General features: G+C 41.2%; 1 long non-coding RNA gene across 3 annotated transcripts in view; it reads left to right on the forward strand.

The window, feature by feature from the left end:
- The window catches only part of LOC140624597 (uncharacterized), a 35,792-nt gene extending 28,578 nt beyond the window's left edge, over positions 1-7,214 (forward strand). For 2 of the 3 annotated variants that reach the window (XR_012024066.1, XR_012024067.1), the window contains 2 exons: positions 3,330-3,584; positions 5,125-7,214. This is a non-coding gene — a long non-coding RNA (uncharacterized lncRNA). The remainder of the gene's footprint in view (positions 1-3,329; positions 3,585-5,124) is intronic. The other variant, XR_012024068.1, reaches the window with a different exon arrangement.
- The last annotated feature ends 8,883 nt before the right edge of the window (positions 7,215-16,097 follow it).

Raw genomic sequence — 16,097 nt, forward strand, 5'->3', positions numbered from 1 at the left:
TAAACAACTCAATTTAAAAATGGGCAAAGAACTTGAACAGGCATTTTTCCAAAGAAAATACACAAACATCCAATAAGCACTGGAAAAGATGCTCAACATCACTACATCACTAATCACTAGAGGAACGCAAATCAAAACCACAATGATACACCATTTTATGCCCATAGAATGGCTATTATCAAAAAACTAGGAAATAACAAGTATTGGCAAGGATGTAGAGAAATTGGAACCCTTGTGCATTATTGGTGAGAATGTAAAATGGTACAGCCACTAAGAAAAGCAGCATGGCAGTTTCTCAAAAAATTAGCATAGAATTACTATATGATCCAGCAATTCCACTTCTAGGTATAGAATCAAAAATACTGGAAGCAAGGACCCAAATAAATATTCATACACCCATAACCATAGCAATATTATTCATAATAGTCAAAAGGTAAAAACAGCCCAAATGTCCATAGACAGATGAATGGATAAGGAAAATGTGGTACATGTGTACAAGGGAACATCATTCAGCCTTTTAAAAAGGAATGAAATTCTGAGACATGCTATACCATGGATAAGCCTTGAAAACATGCCAAGCGGAAGAAGACAGACATAGCAAGACAAATATTCTATGATTCCACCGCCACAGAATAGTTAAATCCATAGAGACAGGAAGCAGAATAAGGATTTCCAGGGCCTGGGGGGTGGGCAGGAATGGGAAGGGAATTCTTAAACAGTAACTGGGTCTAGAGTTTTGGTTTAAAATGATGAAAAGTTCTGGAGATGGAAAGTCATGATAGTCATACAACATGGTGAATATACACTGAATTGCACACCTAAAAATTATTAAAATGGTACATATCATGTTATGTATATTTTACCACAACAAAAAGTGCTTTATAAGCATACGAATCTAAAACTGGGTAACTCTATTCAAAATGTGCGACTTACAGTGTGTGAGCTCCAGATCTCCCAAATCGTACCTTATATGAAACATCTTAGTCTCTGGTAGGAACGATACACGAGATGTAAGGTTTGTTATGAACATATCGTGAGATGTCAAAAATTGACATCCTCTATTGCTGTAATTTAAACACGTGGTCAGTATAAAAATTAATACAGTCCTTGTGTCTGTGGCAGGAGAGAGAGAAAGCACACACTGGAACTGGAAGCAAGGACAGGGGGTGGCTCATCTCAGGAAAGGTGAAAAAAGAAAGAAAGAAAGAAGATAAAAGAAGGCAAAAGTGTCCTTAACCATAACAAAAGATGTGAACTACAGTAGGACAGGAAACAAAAATGATCATGGGGTGGGTCTAAATACTGCTGGCTCTTGCACTTGTTTCCATTGTATACCACTTTGGGCCTGCAAATAACGCATTCCTGCACACCTCACTCTGCACCACCCATCCGTGTCCTTTTTGCCCACTGGCACTTCCCCCGTTAGAGTCCTTCCCCTCCCTCATTGCCACTGATAGTACAGAAAAGAAGATTCTAGGAGATTCTTCTTGACTTTTTGTATTTCAATAACCTCAATACTGAAGGGAACACGCACACACACGCACACACACGCACACACAAATGAAGGTTTTTGCCACAATATTTAAAAGTTTAAGATGAGGGGTCACCCTCCCCCACCTCCTACCCAAACCACATGGAAACCAGAAAGGCTTTGCCCAGGCTGTGTTGAGGGAGCAAAGGTGGTAAGGTAGGGAAGTGTTGGGAAGGGACCATAGATGAGAGGGGAGTTCATAGCAGCCCTGAGCCAGGGACTGCATGGTGGGTTTAGGGCAAACAGGCTCTCTGATGATTTTCTAGTTTTGTGGGGGTGGGTAGGAGAAACCCCTACACTGAGAATAGACACCCAAGGTTAAATTTCTGCTACTTTGGTAGAATAGTGATGTAAAACAGACCTAAGTTATAGAAAAATCAAGAAAGGGGCATCTGGGTGGTTCACTTGGTTAAGCGGTTAAGCATCTGTCTGCCTTTGGCTCAGGTCATGATCTCAGGGTCTTTGGATAGAGCCCAGCATTAGGCTCCTGCTCAGTGGGGAGCCTGCTTCTCCCTCTCCCTTTACCCCCTGCTCATGCCCTCTTGTTCACTCTATCTCAAAAAAGTAAATAGAAAAAGAAAGAAAGAAAGAAAGAAAGAAAGAAAGAAAGAAAGAAAGAAAGAAAAGAAAGAAAGAAGAAAGAAAGAAAGAAAGAAAGAAAGAAAGAAAGAAGAAAGAAAGAAAGAAAGAAAGAAAGAAAGAAAGAAAGAAAGAAAGAAAGAAAGAAAGAAAGAAAGAAGAGAAGAAAGAGAAGGAAAGATCAAGAAAGCTATGTTTTTTTCCACAAGCCAGTTTGTATACTAAGATTGGCACTTACTACATAGTTTTGGGGAGCCCAGGAAAACAAGAAAATGGTCCAGGAAAGCACATCAAGTGAGAAGGTTAGTGGGGTTGGCGGAAACTCTTTATGACTTAGTGACCAAGAAGTAGAAACATCTACAAAGGAAATATAGACCCAGAAAGGTAGGAGAGAGGAATGACCTGGAAAACAAGGCCCTGCACTTCATCGAGAGGTCTTGATAATCTGGTGGTGCCAAAGTCATCAACGTGCTATCACTTTCCTGGCCTTAGACTGTAATCCTCTTCTCTGACTCACTTGGTTAAAGTCCAGCCCTGTGCTCTCTGCCTGGAAATCCAAGCCCACTGATTTCCATTTTGAGTTCCCCGGTCTGTGTGACATAAAGGCACCCCCAGGGCTTTCTAGGTCACTGCTCACTTGTCTCCTAAGTGCCTCTCCACTTGGTCCATGACGGTTCTGGTTGGCTGTGTGTCTGCCTCTTTGTCACAATCTCACCTCTTTCATATCCCCGAGTCCCTGCCATGCTGTGACCTTACCTCTTCCTTTCAACCTGTCTTCAGGATTAGGATCAATACCTGCTGCTTGGCTTTTATTCAAGTGATGGATAGCTTTGGAAACTCTTATCTGGGCTGGTTTGCTGTCTCCATCTGATACTTCAAACTGACCTTCAGCCTAGGAGTCTTAAAAAAAATGTCCATGTTTTAAGGAAAGATGGATGATCCTCTCTGTTTTAAACAAGAAAGAAAATCTTTTGATCAGAATGGAAGCAATGGAGGAATTTGGTTCTGTTTTGTTTCAAGAAGTCTTTGAAAACCTGTGAATAGGTTATCCTTCTTTCCTTTAATTACATTTGTGTCCCAAATTCAGTAAAGAACTGGCTAGGGGAAGAGAAGATCAGTAGCAGTAGCATCCCGGGTCTCAAACTAGGGCTGTACACAGAACTTCTAAACATCTTTTTTGAAAATTTCTCACCAGATTATTTTCTGCTTGTTCTTCTAGGCTCAAGAAATACAGAGACATCAAGAAATAGCTGAGATTTCATCTAGACACTCAAATTAGACTCCCACAGTGAAATTAAAGCTTTCCTCAAGGTTGCTCATCCTTATAGATCCTCGGAAGCTTTGTACTTGGGCTTTGAGCTCAAGCAGGAAAAGAGATGCCACAGATTTCACCCAGAAATGGTCTTTTTCACCCCATCTCCAGGAGGTGGCTTTGTCTGTTGCTCCCTCAACTCACGGGATGACTCAATCACAAGTGTGTCTTTCAAAAGCTGCCCATTTGATTTAAATTGTGAAACACTTAGCAGAGACCTAAGACATGCAAAGTATAGAGCTAGCTAAGGGAAGCTGGGGGACCATAAAGAAAAGGGAGTGATGGTGAACTTGTAACCTTGTGACCTTGACATCAAGGAACCTGCCAAATATAAGATAGAAAATAAGGATGAAAATAACTATGATGTAATAGTGTCATCAAACAGAAAGGAATGAACACTTAGATGAATTCTGAAGTAGACATGTGAGTTTTTAACGAAGGGGCATTTAGAAAAGGATCGATGATACAGTGGGACTTCTTTGGGGCTGACCCTGGAAGATTGGGTAAGATGTCAAGCATAAGTACGGAGTTGACGGGACAGTTTGTTGGTTTAGAAAATAAAGAATAGCAGTCGAATGCAGAAGAACTAGGCGTTAGTGTCTGTTTTAAACTGATTGATGCTAGTTTTTCCTCCAGCAGTGCTATAAAGAATAGAGAAGTTCCTGAAAAATCTAGCTGTGAAGCAAATTTTTGCCCAGCACATTCAATGCTACTTTTCCCCAGTGGCTTATGGATTGAGAGCAGAAATGCACGTTAGGGTTGGAAGGGATAGAGGGGTGGGAGGATGGAAACTGATGATGCAATAAAAGGTTTAAAAATGTTTTTAATGTAATAAAAATATGATTCAAGAACTGTGAGAAATTACAAAGTTAAGGCAAAAACCTCTGTTTTCAGATGTATGCAAAGTAGTTTGGGAGTCCACAACTAAGCACACCACAGAGCTCCTTCCCTCAGGCTGGCTGTGTTGAGAGTCTAGAGTGACAGGAACGGCTTGTGAATGATTCAGAGCAGATTCAGAGCAGAAACAGAGACATGGGAGGAGGTAATTTAGCACCACAAAAGAGAAGGGAAACAAGCTTTCTGAGTAGAGGTGGGGCAACCATGGGTATTCTGTGAATACATCAGGGAGGATAAGCTCTGAAGCAAAGATCTACTGGGTGTTAGGCTTGGGAGATCGCTGACCTTCCAAAATGCAAGAAAATGGAGACAGTGTGGGCCCGCTGCCCTGTCAAGAGGTTCGGTAGTGAGGAAAGGGGGAGTGGAGAGAAGCAGACAGCCTAGGATGCCAAGAGCTGGGCATTGGACTGGATGGGGAGATGGGTAAAGCTGGAAATGGACATAGAGTGAAAAGGAGTTAAGGGTGTGGAGGTCAAGATGGACAGGAAGAGCCAAGAGAAGCCGGGCTGGAGAAGTCATGATGACACCTCAATATTTAGGGTCTCCAACAGGCCACGCTTGCAAGACAGGACGATAACCCCTATTTCCCCTTACATGCTTCTACTCCTAGTTGAAAATATAGCAGGGAAATTCAGTTCTCAAAATAAATTCCCTCCTCAACAACCAAAACAGAATAATACATTATCCAAATTCTGCAGTAGTAGGGTCGATCAGAGAAGTGGAGTGCTGTGAGTGGCAGAGGGGATTTACTTTATTTATTTATTTATTTATTTATGTATGTATGTATTTATTTATTTATTTTTAGGGATTAGACCTCGTCTTGCCGGATCACTGGAGCATGGCAAGCAGTTGTATACGTCTGCTGTTCCTGTGCGGGCTGGTGGACATGAGGTCAGCAGAGCCAGCAGTGAGAACAAGCCAATGGTTGGGAAGTGGGGGCAGGTGAGAGCAGACAGGAGTCTGGGAGAAGGAGCTGGAATCTGCTTCCCTTTCTCACTGGAACCCACTTCAGCCTCTCAGCACCTTCAAGTGTCCAGCTCCAGCAGAGAACTGGCACATGTCACCAGAAAGCCCTCACACACCTGCCCTGGAGTCAAGGAGGCTCAAGGAAGAGTTCTGTGGAGGCTGGAGGAGCTGTGGGTGGGGCGGCTGCCTCACACCTGAAGATGAGCTAACAGACCGCCCCCCAACCCCCCCAGCAAGCCTGATCTTATTACACTGGCAAACTTTATGTTGTTCTCACTTTCTGCCTCATTCATGTATTTAAGAAATTGTTCCTGAAGGAAAAGCGATAGTAGAGATTGAATAAATAAATGGAAAAGGTGCTTGAGACTTACCCACCCACCTCTTGGTAAAACCCTATCTTTGTAGTCCCTGGGGTCTACTAAGACCAGTGGCTCTTCCAAAAATGTCTTCTAAATTCAATCTCTTTTGGAAACTGGAAAAATCAACCTTTTCCTAACAGTATTGAAAGAGGCAAATAATCTTAGTGTTATTAACAAGATCAGTTAAACAACCCGAATGGTAAACACCCCTTCCCAAGAAGGTTTGCAGTTTTAGTACCCTGTCTCTCACACCACGGAGATTCTGATCCTTCTTCTCCAGGATTGCGAATCAGAGCTCTACAGCAATCATTCCTAAGGCGGTGTGGCAAGACAGCCTCATCTGAATTATCTGGCAAGATTTTTTAATTGCACCCCAAACCCCATGACAAGTGGTCAGACATAGAGGAGAAGGCCCTGGCAAGGAGAGCAGCAGGGACTAGAATTACATGGTCACATGACGAGCAATGACTGGAGCCACTAGAAGGCAGAGGGAGCAAGGATGGAGTCTCCTCTAGAGCCTTTGGAGGGATGGACGCCCTCCCTGGTCTACACTTTGGTTTTAGGCTTCGGAACTGTGAAACAACAGATTTCTGTTTGTTTTAAGCCATCAGGTTTGTGGCAATTGTTAACGGCAGCCCCAAGAAACTAGTACACCCTGCACGTGTCCTCATAACCCTGCAAATGAAAGTTAATGCTTGGTACAGAAGGGGCTTCCAGGAAACTGTTCTAGTATCGTGGACAAGCAGCAGTTCTGATGGGTTAGCAGTTCTGATGGGTTCTTCCTGCATAACATCATGCAGGAAGTTTAAAAAGAGAGCAATGCCAGTTGTGAAATACTTTGAAGAACACCGTGAAAAAAAGTGTAAGCGTATGATTGAGCCTCGTGCAGGTAAACATTGAAGAACAATATAAAACAGAAATGGTTTTGTTAATGATTAGGAAATGAGCCCAGGTGGGAAGAAAGACCTATTTTTGCATTTTGTTCTCTTCTACACTGTTTGGAGTTTTATTTTCCCCACGCATAACCTATTTTTTAAATCCCTAAGAAAAAAAATAAAACACCACGTAGTTCTGATAAACAGACATGTTCGAGAATGCCTGCATTAGGGACCAGCTAAAAGAGGCACAAGAGAGTCAGCCCAAGGCAAAATTCGGAAACACATGAGGTGGTTCTGGGAGTTTCCAATCTAGATGATTCTGAAGGTCAAGAAAGAAAGGTCAAAGATCTGGGTAACCAGAGGTTATCTGTTTCTAAGTTTCATCACATGTGAAGCCTCTACCATCCCAGAAATAGCCATATTTTAGCCAGGTCTCTGTTCTCGGCTGGGAGGACCATTCATTCACGAATACGGACACTGCTTTGCATATCATTATTTACGCCACTGCTTGCCTACCTCCTGAGGTGTTTATGGTGAGGAGTGAGTATCACATATATAAAATCACACTAATGTTTTATATGAAAAGGAAATCATACTGAAAAGGAGAAAAGTCCATGGCACCTTGTTAACAGCCCCCACTGCCGTCAGTGAGATCTGTCAAGGGTTCTGGTTGCAAAACATTGATTTTATAATAGCAATAAAGTTTACAAATGGCAAAAATATGAGCTTGTTTACTTCTGGAAGATTTTATTATTCATGCAAACTATTAGTCAAATACAGAGGCTGTGATATACACTGCAAAAACCATTTTTTGAGCCAGAAAGACCCCAGAGAGAGAGATACAAAGGAAATGATTTTGTAAAATCTAAGGATTTCTTAATCCTTAGGTTAAAAAGCCAGATTCTATACCTGGAGCAAAGGTGAGCCTGGTCCGGATCTTTGTGATCAGCGCTCTCTTATAGTTGGTTGTGTTAGTTGTACCAATAGAAACTTCCAGGCTATGGGATACCTGCAGCTCAAACCCAAGTCTACTAGACCTAGTGATCATACACTGTTGGAGGGTTGAGTTCTTTTGCCTTAAACGCAGTTGTTCAGTGGGTCCTGCCAGGTAGCATGCTTGTTGCTGGTTTTTAGGATCTTTTATGCATCTCCTCCACTGGTCTACACTCAGTAAAAGCGATGGTTTCCCTCTACTTCTCGATCTTAGCCTGGCTTCCTAGCTGGTTACCAGAGTCTCTCTAATCCAACTGTGGCTATTCACTGAGGAGCTGAATATACTTAGTGTAAGTGAGACAGACCTGTTTTCCTTCTGCCTTAGCATAATCTGCTTAGAACTCCCCTAAAATACATTGTACAGATTCTAACTATAGATTTCCTTCCTGCATAATATCACGCAGGAAGTTTAAAAAGATAGCAATGATACTGTTAATTCCTCCAGTAAGAGCCATTACAATGTTCTACAGGCAGACACCGAGGGTCTTCACGGATCCATGAATAAAATGTTTTCCTAAGACTGTAATGATGATAGTGAGCTTTTTTGTCTGTTTTCCCTCATCTCCCACTCTATGAGCATTCATTTCTCCCTTTCCTCCTACTAGGACCCTGAAATTTCTAGCTATATAATTTGAGTGTCCCTGACCTTCCCCAACAAGGACACACTGGCCTTACTTACCTGTCTCCTTTGATTGGTTCAGAGTTGATGACACAAGTTGGTTTAAGTAGATAAAAGATCTACTGGGGAGAAAAAGCTGATGCTTTCTCCTAGTGAAGGAGAATTAAGACCCATCTAATTCCAATTGTTACTTCCCTCCATTCCACAATAAAGAGGAGAACCAGCCTTTAAAAAAGCTGCCATAGTACAAGGCAAAGCAGAGAGAAGAAGACCAAAGGACACCAGTAGCCATTGTTGGGCTTCTGGATCAATTCTAGCATAAAGCTCTCCTTTCCTCTGGATTCTTCTGCCAATAAACTCCTTTTAATTGTTTAAGCCAATTTTATACAACTTAAACCTTATATACAAGTAAAACCTAACTGATACAGTGATCAACACAAAATTAAGTGCTGTTTCATAGACATTCAGCTACTTTCCATGCAAATCCTTAGATTTCATTTCCAACAGTAAGACTGAAATGTTGGGGCCACCCCTAAATGGTCCTTATAATTAGGGACCTCAAAATACTTCCTGGAACCTGTGTACAGAATTCAAGGTCGAGATTTGAGTTCTAGATGAATCTGTGAACTCCAAGATTTCTGGGTATTTACAAACAATCCCACACCCATCTAGAGGGAAGGAGCTACCCCAGGAATACCCCCAGCTTCCCTAGGATCATTGGACCTATGGATGAATTCTGGTCACTGCCAAGAAAGGGTCTTGGTCACACCAGGGTTTGGCCAGAATCAGGACACCTTCCTATACCACCACTCACCTACTTGCCTTTGCCCTTTTGCTAGCTAGAGGCACTGAATGAGTATTTACAGATGAGCTAGTTAAAGCAATTCACAATCCAGAGTTCCTTAATTTTACCACTACAGCTTCTGTGAGAAGAGCCACAGAAGGATTCCAGAAAACACTCCCACAGGGTCAGTCTGTGAACACAAGATATTTTAAAATCTTTTAAATAGGTGTTGGGTATATTGTTTTAATAGTGAATATATTTACTTATACTTTATCTCTGAAAACTATTTGAGGTCGCTTTAAAACTATGTAGGAAAAAAGATTAATAAATGAAATCAAACAACATAAAAGTAAAAATAGGAAAATCAAAGACAGGGTAAGGTTAGTATACAAAATGGTTTCATAATATCCTACATAGTTACTATAGATAGACAGCAAATTTGTTTCTGACTTTTTGAATTAGATGTGGCAAAAAGGAAAACACACCTCTAATAGATTCCCAAAGTCTGGTAGATTTAAGAAGAAAGAAAAGAAAGAAAAGAAAGAAAAGAAAGAAAGAAAGAAAGAAAGAAAGAAAGAAAGAAAGAAAGAAAGAAAGAAAGAAGAAAGGAAGGAAGGAAGGAAGGAAGGAAGGAAGGAAGGAAGGAAGGAAGGAAGGAAGGAAGGAAGGAAAAGAGAGAGAGAAAGAGAAGCAAACAAAAAGGTAGTTGCATGAGAAAGAATAGTTTTCCTGTGAAAACTTTCTCCTGCAGCGAAGGGGACATTGTGTTACTGAGAGTCTCAAAGAACAAACTGTGGAAATCACATCAGCTTAGCTGATGGGATAACCTCAAAGTACTGTTCAGCAAAAGCAGTTCTAGGGAACAAATTACTCTCTGGTTGGAGCACATAGCTTTTTCACTATCTGCCTTGGTCCAATGAGGCAATTTACAACATCTATTTAAATGTCAGGACCTCAAGCCGTAAGGATGCCACCCAGGGGTGTCTTATATCCATGCAGAGAAACCACCAACAAGGAAAGGAGACCTGAGAGACAAAGAGACACACACAGATGAATTTGATTGTCTGAACACCTGGACTGCTCAGGTCCATCAGCCAATAAATTCCCTTTGTGCTTAAACGATTGGAGTTGAGTTCTGTCCACTGTACTCTATTTCCATACTCTTGACAGATGACTCCCACTGCGTTCAAAAACGGTCTAGGGGCACCTGGGTGGCTTGGCTGGTTAAGTGTCTGCCTTCGGCTTGGGCAATGGTCCCAGGGCCCTGGGATCAGGCCCCGCATCATGTTCCCTGCTCGGTGGGGAGTCGGCTTCTCCCTCTCTCTCTGTCTGCCACTCCTGCTTGTGAGCTCTCTCTCTCTTTCTCTCATCAAATGCATAAATAAAAATCTTTAAAAAAAAAAAACAGGGCTAAATCGAGGAGGAAGGAGATACAGGGGCACCCATACTCATCCCAGAGGTAAGAGAAAGTGGGGCTTTGTTCATTCTAAAACCTACCACTCCCTCCACACACGATGACCAGGTAGCAAAATGACAACAAGATTTATGTGTGCGGGTCCCTTCACATCTCTGGCTGTTGTATGAAACCAATTGCTTCATTTCTTTATCTACCATCTATTAAATCATGAGTTAAGGAAAGATGCTCTGTGAATTGATTCCACATATGAACTGAATGAATACACATCATCTGAGGAACCAACTGTCGGAGCACAGATGGTATATCGGAGCATGAGATAGTTTCCTTGTCGCAAAGCTCTGCTCTCTGCAACTGCTTTGCCCCCTGCTGTAGGACTGACTTGTTCAGGTAATCTATATTTATCAATAGAGCACTAACATTGTAAAAATAAGGCAATTATACTCCGGTGACAGAGTTAAATATTATGTCACTATATGCAGCAAATGGCATTGTAAGTCATTTCTTCAGATATGATTTGCTCTATAAAAGCTGCATTTCAAGGCATTGGAACTCAGCGGGGATTCTTTGTCAACAATCTGCCATTTCTAGCAAAATTAAGTAATCATCTGGCTACTATATTTAGAAAGCATGTGCAGGCTATAGAACATATAGAAAGCTCTAAATGATGCATTTATCTTCAGGGGACACCATTAGATAGGTGCAGAGTAACATCTGCTTTTATAAGAAAATGGGCTTTCTATTGGAACCATAGAACAAAAAGAACACCACAGTGTAAAGTTCCCTTTGCCTCCCAGAATATCCAGGATCAGGGGATCAGGTCACAAAAACAATGTAGAATAACTTGTAGTTTTTCTTAAAGAGAGTTCTGTGGTTTGAAATTATTTCTCTCCCGTGCCTCTAGCCTTCGCAGAAGTTTTAAGAGACTCACCCTTGGATTATTTCAGAATCTCTCCTTCTATAAGAAGATACTCTGCGCTCACAGACCAGAGATTCATTATTTTAAACCATTATGGTAACTTTGAAAACTATGATGGCAGCTCCTGTTTCTTGTGCACTTACCATGTCTGAGGAATAAATAGGCATTATGCATACGTTATTTCGTTAAGTAAATGATATGAAATTATATAGATGTATGTGTGTGTGCTTATTGTGGTTAGGATATATGTATAAGGTATATATTTGTGTATATATCCCTGGTTCATAAATAAAGAAATCAATATTCAGAGACATAAGAAATTTACCGAATATCTCATAGAAAGTAAGGGATAGAGCTGGCTCTGGCTACTTCTGAGGCCAGGCCTAACACCACACCACAGCTGCCCCCCGAACAATCAAACCATCCATTGTATTATTTACCCTCTCACATTAATTCACATCTTTCTCCTCCTGGATCTCCAAGCCCCTCTTGCCTTCCATCTATAGTTACACATGGTAATGGGCTGAAACATAACGACTGCTTTCAGGAGGTGTCCCGAGTTCTCTGAGAAAATAAAACTGAATTCTGTGAAAGTTAAAGGACAAGTGAAAAGGACAAGAAGAAGAGCAGATGACATGAGACCCTGGTGTGCCCATTGCCTGATTTCCAGTAGGCTCATCCTGATTCACTGGGCCCGGATGCTTTGGAAGATGTGTTTATTCCATGCCTGCACTCTTGCCCACTGCTGCTAGAAAAAAGACCTCGGGACCTTGCTGGAGGAGTTTTTCCTGGAGTGTGCTTTTTTTTTTTTTTTTAAAGATTTATGTATTTATTTGAGAGAAAGAGAGTGCAAGCAGTGGAAGGGTAGAGGGAGAAAAAGAGGAAGAGGAAGAGGAAGAGACCTCAAGCAGACTCCCCACTGAATCTCTCAGACTCTCAGATTCCTGAGATCATGATCTGAAACAAAACTAAGAGTCGATTGCTTAACCTGTTGAGTCACGCAGGCGCCCCAGGACTTTGCTGTTTATGAGAACTCCTTGAGGGAAGGAATGCAGGGAGTGCGAGGCAGCCAGTGTGGGCCTGAAGACCACTGCACGTCAGGTTCTATCCAACTTCCAGGCTTTCTTTTCTACCTGAGATCTACTCTGTGGTCAGCAAGAATTTGATCACCGTATGCTGCGTGAGAGAGAGACCGAGACAAAGAGTCTCTCCTGCTTGGAGTTATTGGGCTTCTTTTACTTACAAGTTTACAATTTTAATCAAAATTGGAACATTTTTTAGCCATTATTTATTCAAATAAATTATTGTTCCCTTCTAGTCTCGCCCCTTCTTCTGAGACCCTAGTAACATATATGTAAACTGCTTAATATCATCCTACAAGTCACTGCTGCTCTGTTTGGCTTTTTGGTTCCGTGATTTTTTAACTCTATATTTCATTCTGTATAGATTTTATTCCTGGATCTTCAAGTTCACTGATTTTTTTTTCCATCTTTAGTGCCTAATCTTCTGTTAATTCTATACACTAAATTTTTCTTTTCAAATGTTGTATTTCAATCTCCAGAAGTTTCATCTGGTTCTTTTTACCTTCCATTTTCTCATTCCATTCATGCTTTGCTTTACTTGAACATATTTATTATAGCTGGTCTAACGTCCTTCTTTGCTAATTCCATCTATAGAGCTAGAGTGTCTCTATTGATTGATTTTCTCCTGGTGTGGGTTACATTTTCTTGCTTTGTAGCATGTTTGATGATTTTTTAAAAATGGATTATGGAAATTATGAATGTTATGCTACTGAATGTGTGGATTTTTGTTTTTCTGTTTTCCTTTAAAGAATAGTGGGCTTTGTTTCAGCAAGCAATGACTTGCTTTCCAGCTTCACCCCTTCTAGACCTGTTTGGTTTTTTTGTTTGTTTGTTTTGTTTTTTTAGGTTTTCTATCACACACCTTGTGTAGTTTTATTCCAGGGGTTGTTCAGCCTTACTATTAACACATGACCCCTTGTAGTCTCCACTGAATGCCCTCGTGACCAGTGAGGACTCTCTACCGTGGGTGCCTGGAGCTTAAACATCTCCTTGCCCTTGTGAATTTACAAGTCTCTGATTATATTTCCCCCTGCCTCATGGACTTTTACCCCATGCACACACAATGTAATAATTGGCAAAATGCAAGGGAGCCCTGCAGGAAGATTCATGCAGCTCCATTTCTGCATAGTACCGTCTTCTTTACAGTTATGATCTGCAACTCCCAAGGTGCTCAGCCTCCCTTTATCTCCTTTTCCTTAGTTCAGCAAGCCTACTGAGCTCTGCTTGGGATTCTCATCCCTGCACTGTGGTTGGAAGTTGCCTCCAAGTGGAAACCAGGGTGAGAATGGGGCTCATCTCATTTGCTCCTGTCTCTCAGGAACCTCAGCCCTGAGCTACCTCTGTCTGGTGTTTGGAAATAGCTGTTTTAGAGACTTTGTCCAGTTTCCTACTTGTTTATGGTAGAAAGATAAATTTGGTCCCAATGCCTCTTCTCTGGAAATAAACAGAAATTCAAGAAATTTTTTGAAGCTTCAAAGTTCTCATAACATTTCCCAATTTATCTGACCATGCACCACCTCTTATAGAGCAGCTATTAACATCTTTGGGAGTTAGTCTTCCTTGGAATACCTTTTGGAAAACTTTGCTTTAAGGGAACATATTCTTTAGAATATGATAGATAGATATAAGAGCGTGTAGGAATGTCAGGAAGGATGATTACATGGGTCTAGCATATTTCTGATATAGTTATTTTTCTCCAAATGGCTCCTCTTTCAGTAAGTTAGTTTGGGTCTATTCATTGGATTTATGGTGATTTTTTTTTAAATTATGCTCTGTTACTACTTACTGTTAAGTATGCCCTATAGATTGAATAATTTAGTTACCAGGGGAAATGACACTGCAAAGTTCAAAACCCAAATTAATATAAGTAATCTGTTTTCTTATTCAATAGTCTAAATCTCCAGCAACATGACCAGAAAAAGCTTGTAATCCTTCTCCGCAAATATGTTAAAGAATACTCAGGGATGCCGCATAAGTGACTCAAATGTCCCCAAATGCACTAATTGACAGGTCACATTATTTTCTCTCGGGGCGGAAATGTGAAAGATTGTGTCATATGTGATCAATTACTACCTGCAGCTCTAGGGGTCTGAAGCCTCCCTGACAGCCTGAGTTCCTTGGTGGGCCACAAACTGGTTTTTCTTTCAGACCTCAGATCCTGTCCCACTGCCTGTCTTTGGTGACTATTCTTCACACTGTGTTAACAACAATTTTGAAGCAAGAAAATATAATTCAAGAATTGTTTGAGGGTCAGAAATGATCTCCAGATATAGACAAGGAGAAGCTGGAACGTGATTTCCTGAAGCCACCGAAAACTTTGGTTCAATTTAATAAGTATTTACGAAGTATGCACAAGATAAAATATTTTTTAAAGATTTATCTATTTATGCATGAGAGACACAAAGAGAGGCAGAGACACAGGCAGAGGGAGAAGCAGGCTCCCTGCAGGGTGCCCGATGCAGGACTCGATCCCAGAACCTCAGGATCATGCCCTGAGCCAAAGGCGGGCACTCAGCCTCTGAGCCACCCAGGTGCCCCAAGATAAAATACCTTTAACACGTCTTCTCAATAGCCAATCTTTTCCAATCATGTTAGAACCAACAGAATGCAGTCAGGCTAGCATAAGCTACTTTGGCCATCCCTAGCCAGAACTTCTGACATCCGTTTTTGTTGTTGTTTGAGGAAAATCTTTATTTCTGGGATTTTTAAAATGATATTGCGCCTTGTAGAAGATGTGAGGGTGGGATCTGGTTCAAAATACCAAATATTAACACATGAATGAACTCTTCAAGCTAAAATTACTCCAGCTGCAACGTGACTTGTAAGAGATAAAAAGGGAAGCAAAGAGGAAAACAATTCCGTAAGCTAACAAGTTCAGATAAATGAAATGAATAAAAACCCATAGTGACTTAAGGAGGGATGTGAGACAGTTCATTTAAACGTGTGTGTGTGTGTGTGTGTGTGTGTGTGTGTGTGTGAAAATACAAAGCTGAAGCCATCTGAGTACTTCCATAAGAAAAAATGCATTTTTCCATTTCACCGATAGCCTTATGTCTTTCTATATATTTTTTAAAGATTTATTTACTTAAGAGGAAGAGAGAAAGAGAGAGAGTGGTGGGAGAGGAAGAGGGAGAAAATCTCAAGCTGACTCGGGGGCCCAACGTCACGCCCCTGAGACCACGACCTGAGCCAATTGTCAGATGCTTAACCGGCTGAGCCACCCAGGCACCCCTATGTTTCCAAATTTTTTTTAAGTAGAAAAATATTATCTGTGGTTTTAGGTAGAATGAGCCACTTGCACACATAAGTAGTTCAGAAAACATCTATAAACTCTTCATGAATCCATGATCTTTCTGTGTATATTTTTGCAAGCCTCGTTTCAGATCTCATATGTCTTTGAGGATGAAATCCCTCCTAGTATGCCACAGTATCACTTTCCTTAAGAAATCTCAAAGAATAGGGCAGTCCCGGTGACGCAGCGGTTTGGCGCCGCCTGCAGCCTGGGGCGCGATCCTGGAGACCCTGGATCGAGTCCCACATCGGGTTCCCTGCATGGAGCCTGCTTCTCCCTCTGCCTGTGTCTCTGCCTCTCATTCTCTCTCTGTGTCTCTATAAATAAATAAATAAACAAAATCTTTAAGAGAAAGAATAGATTACTTATGCTTCAAATTAAAAGTGTGATAACTTACTATAGGTCAGTGAGTGTGCATAATATATTGTTCCTTATACTTACCCTGACTGCGGAAAGCTTCGTTTTTTGCTCC

This window comes from Canis lupus, chromosome 34 (assembly GCF_048164855.1).
Source record: "Canis lupus baileyi chromosome 34, mCanLup2.hap1, whole genome shotgun sequence".
Taxonomy (NCBI): domain Eukaryota; kingdom Metazoa; phylum Chordata; class Mammalia; order Carnivora; family Canidae; genus Canis; species Canis lupus.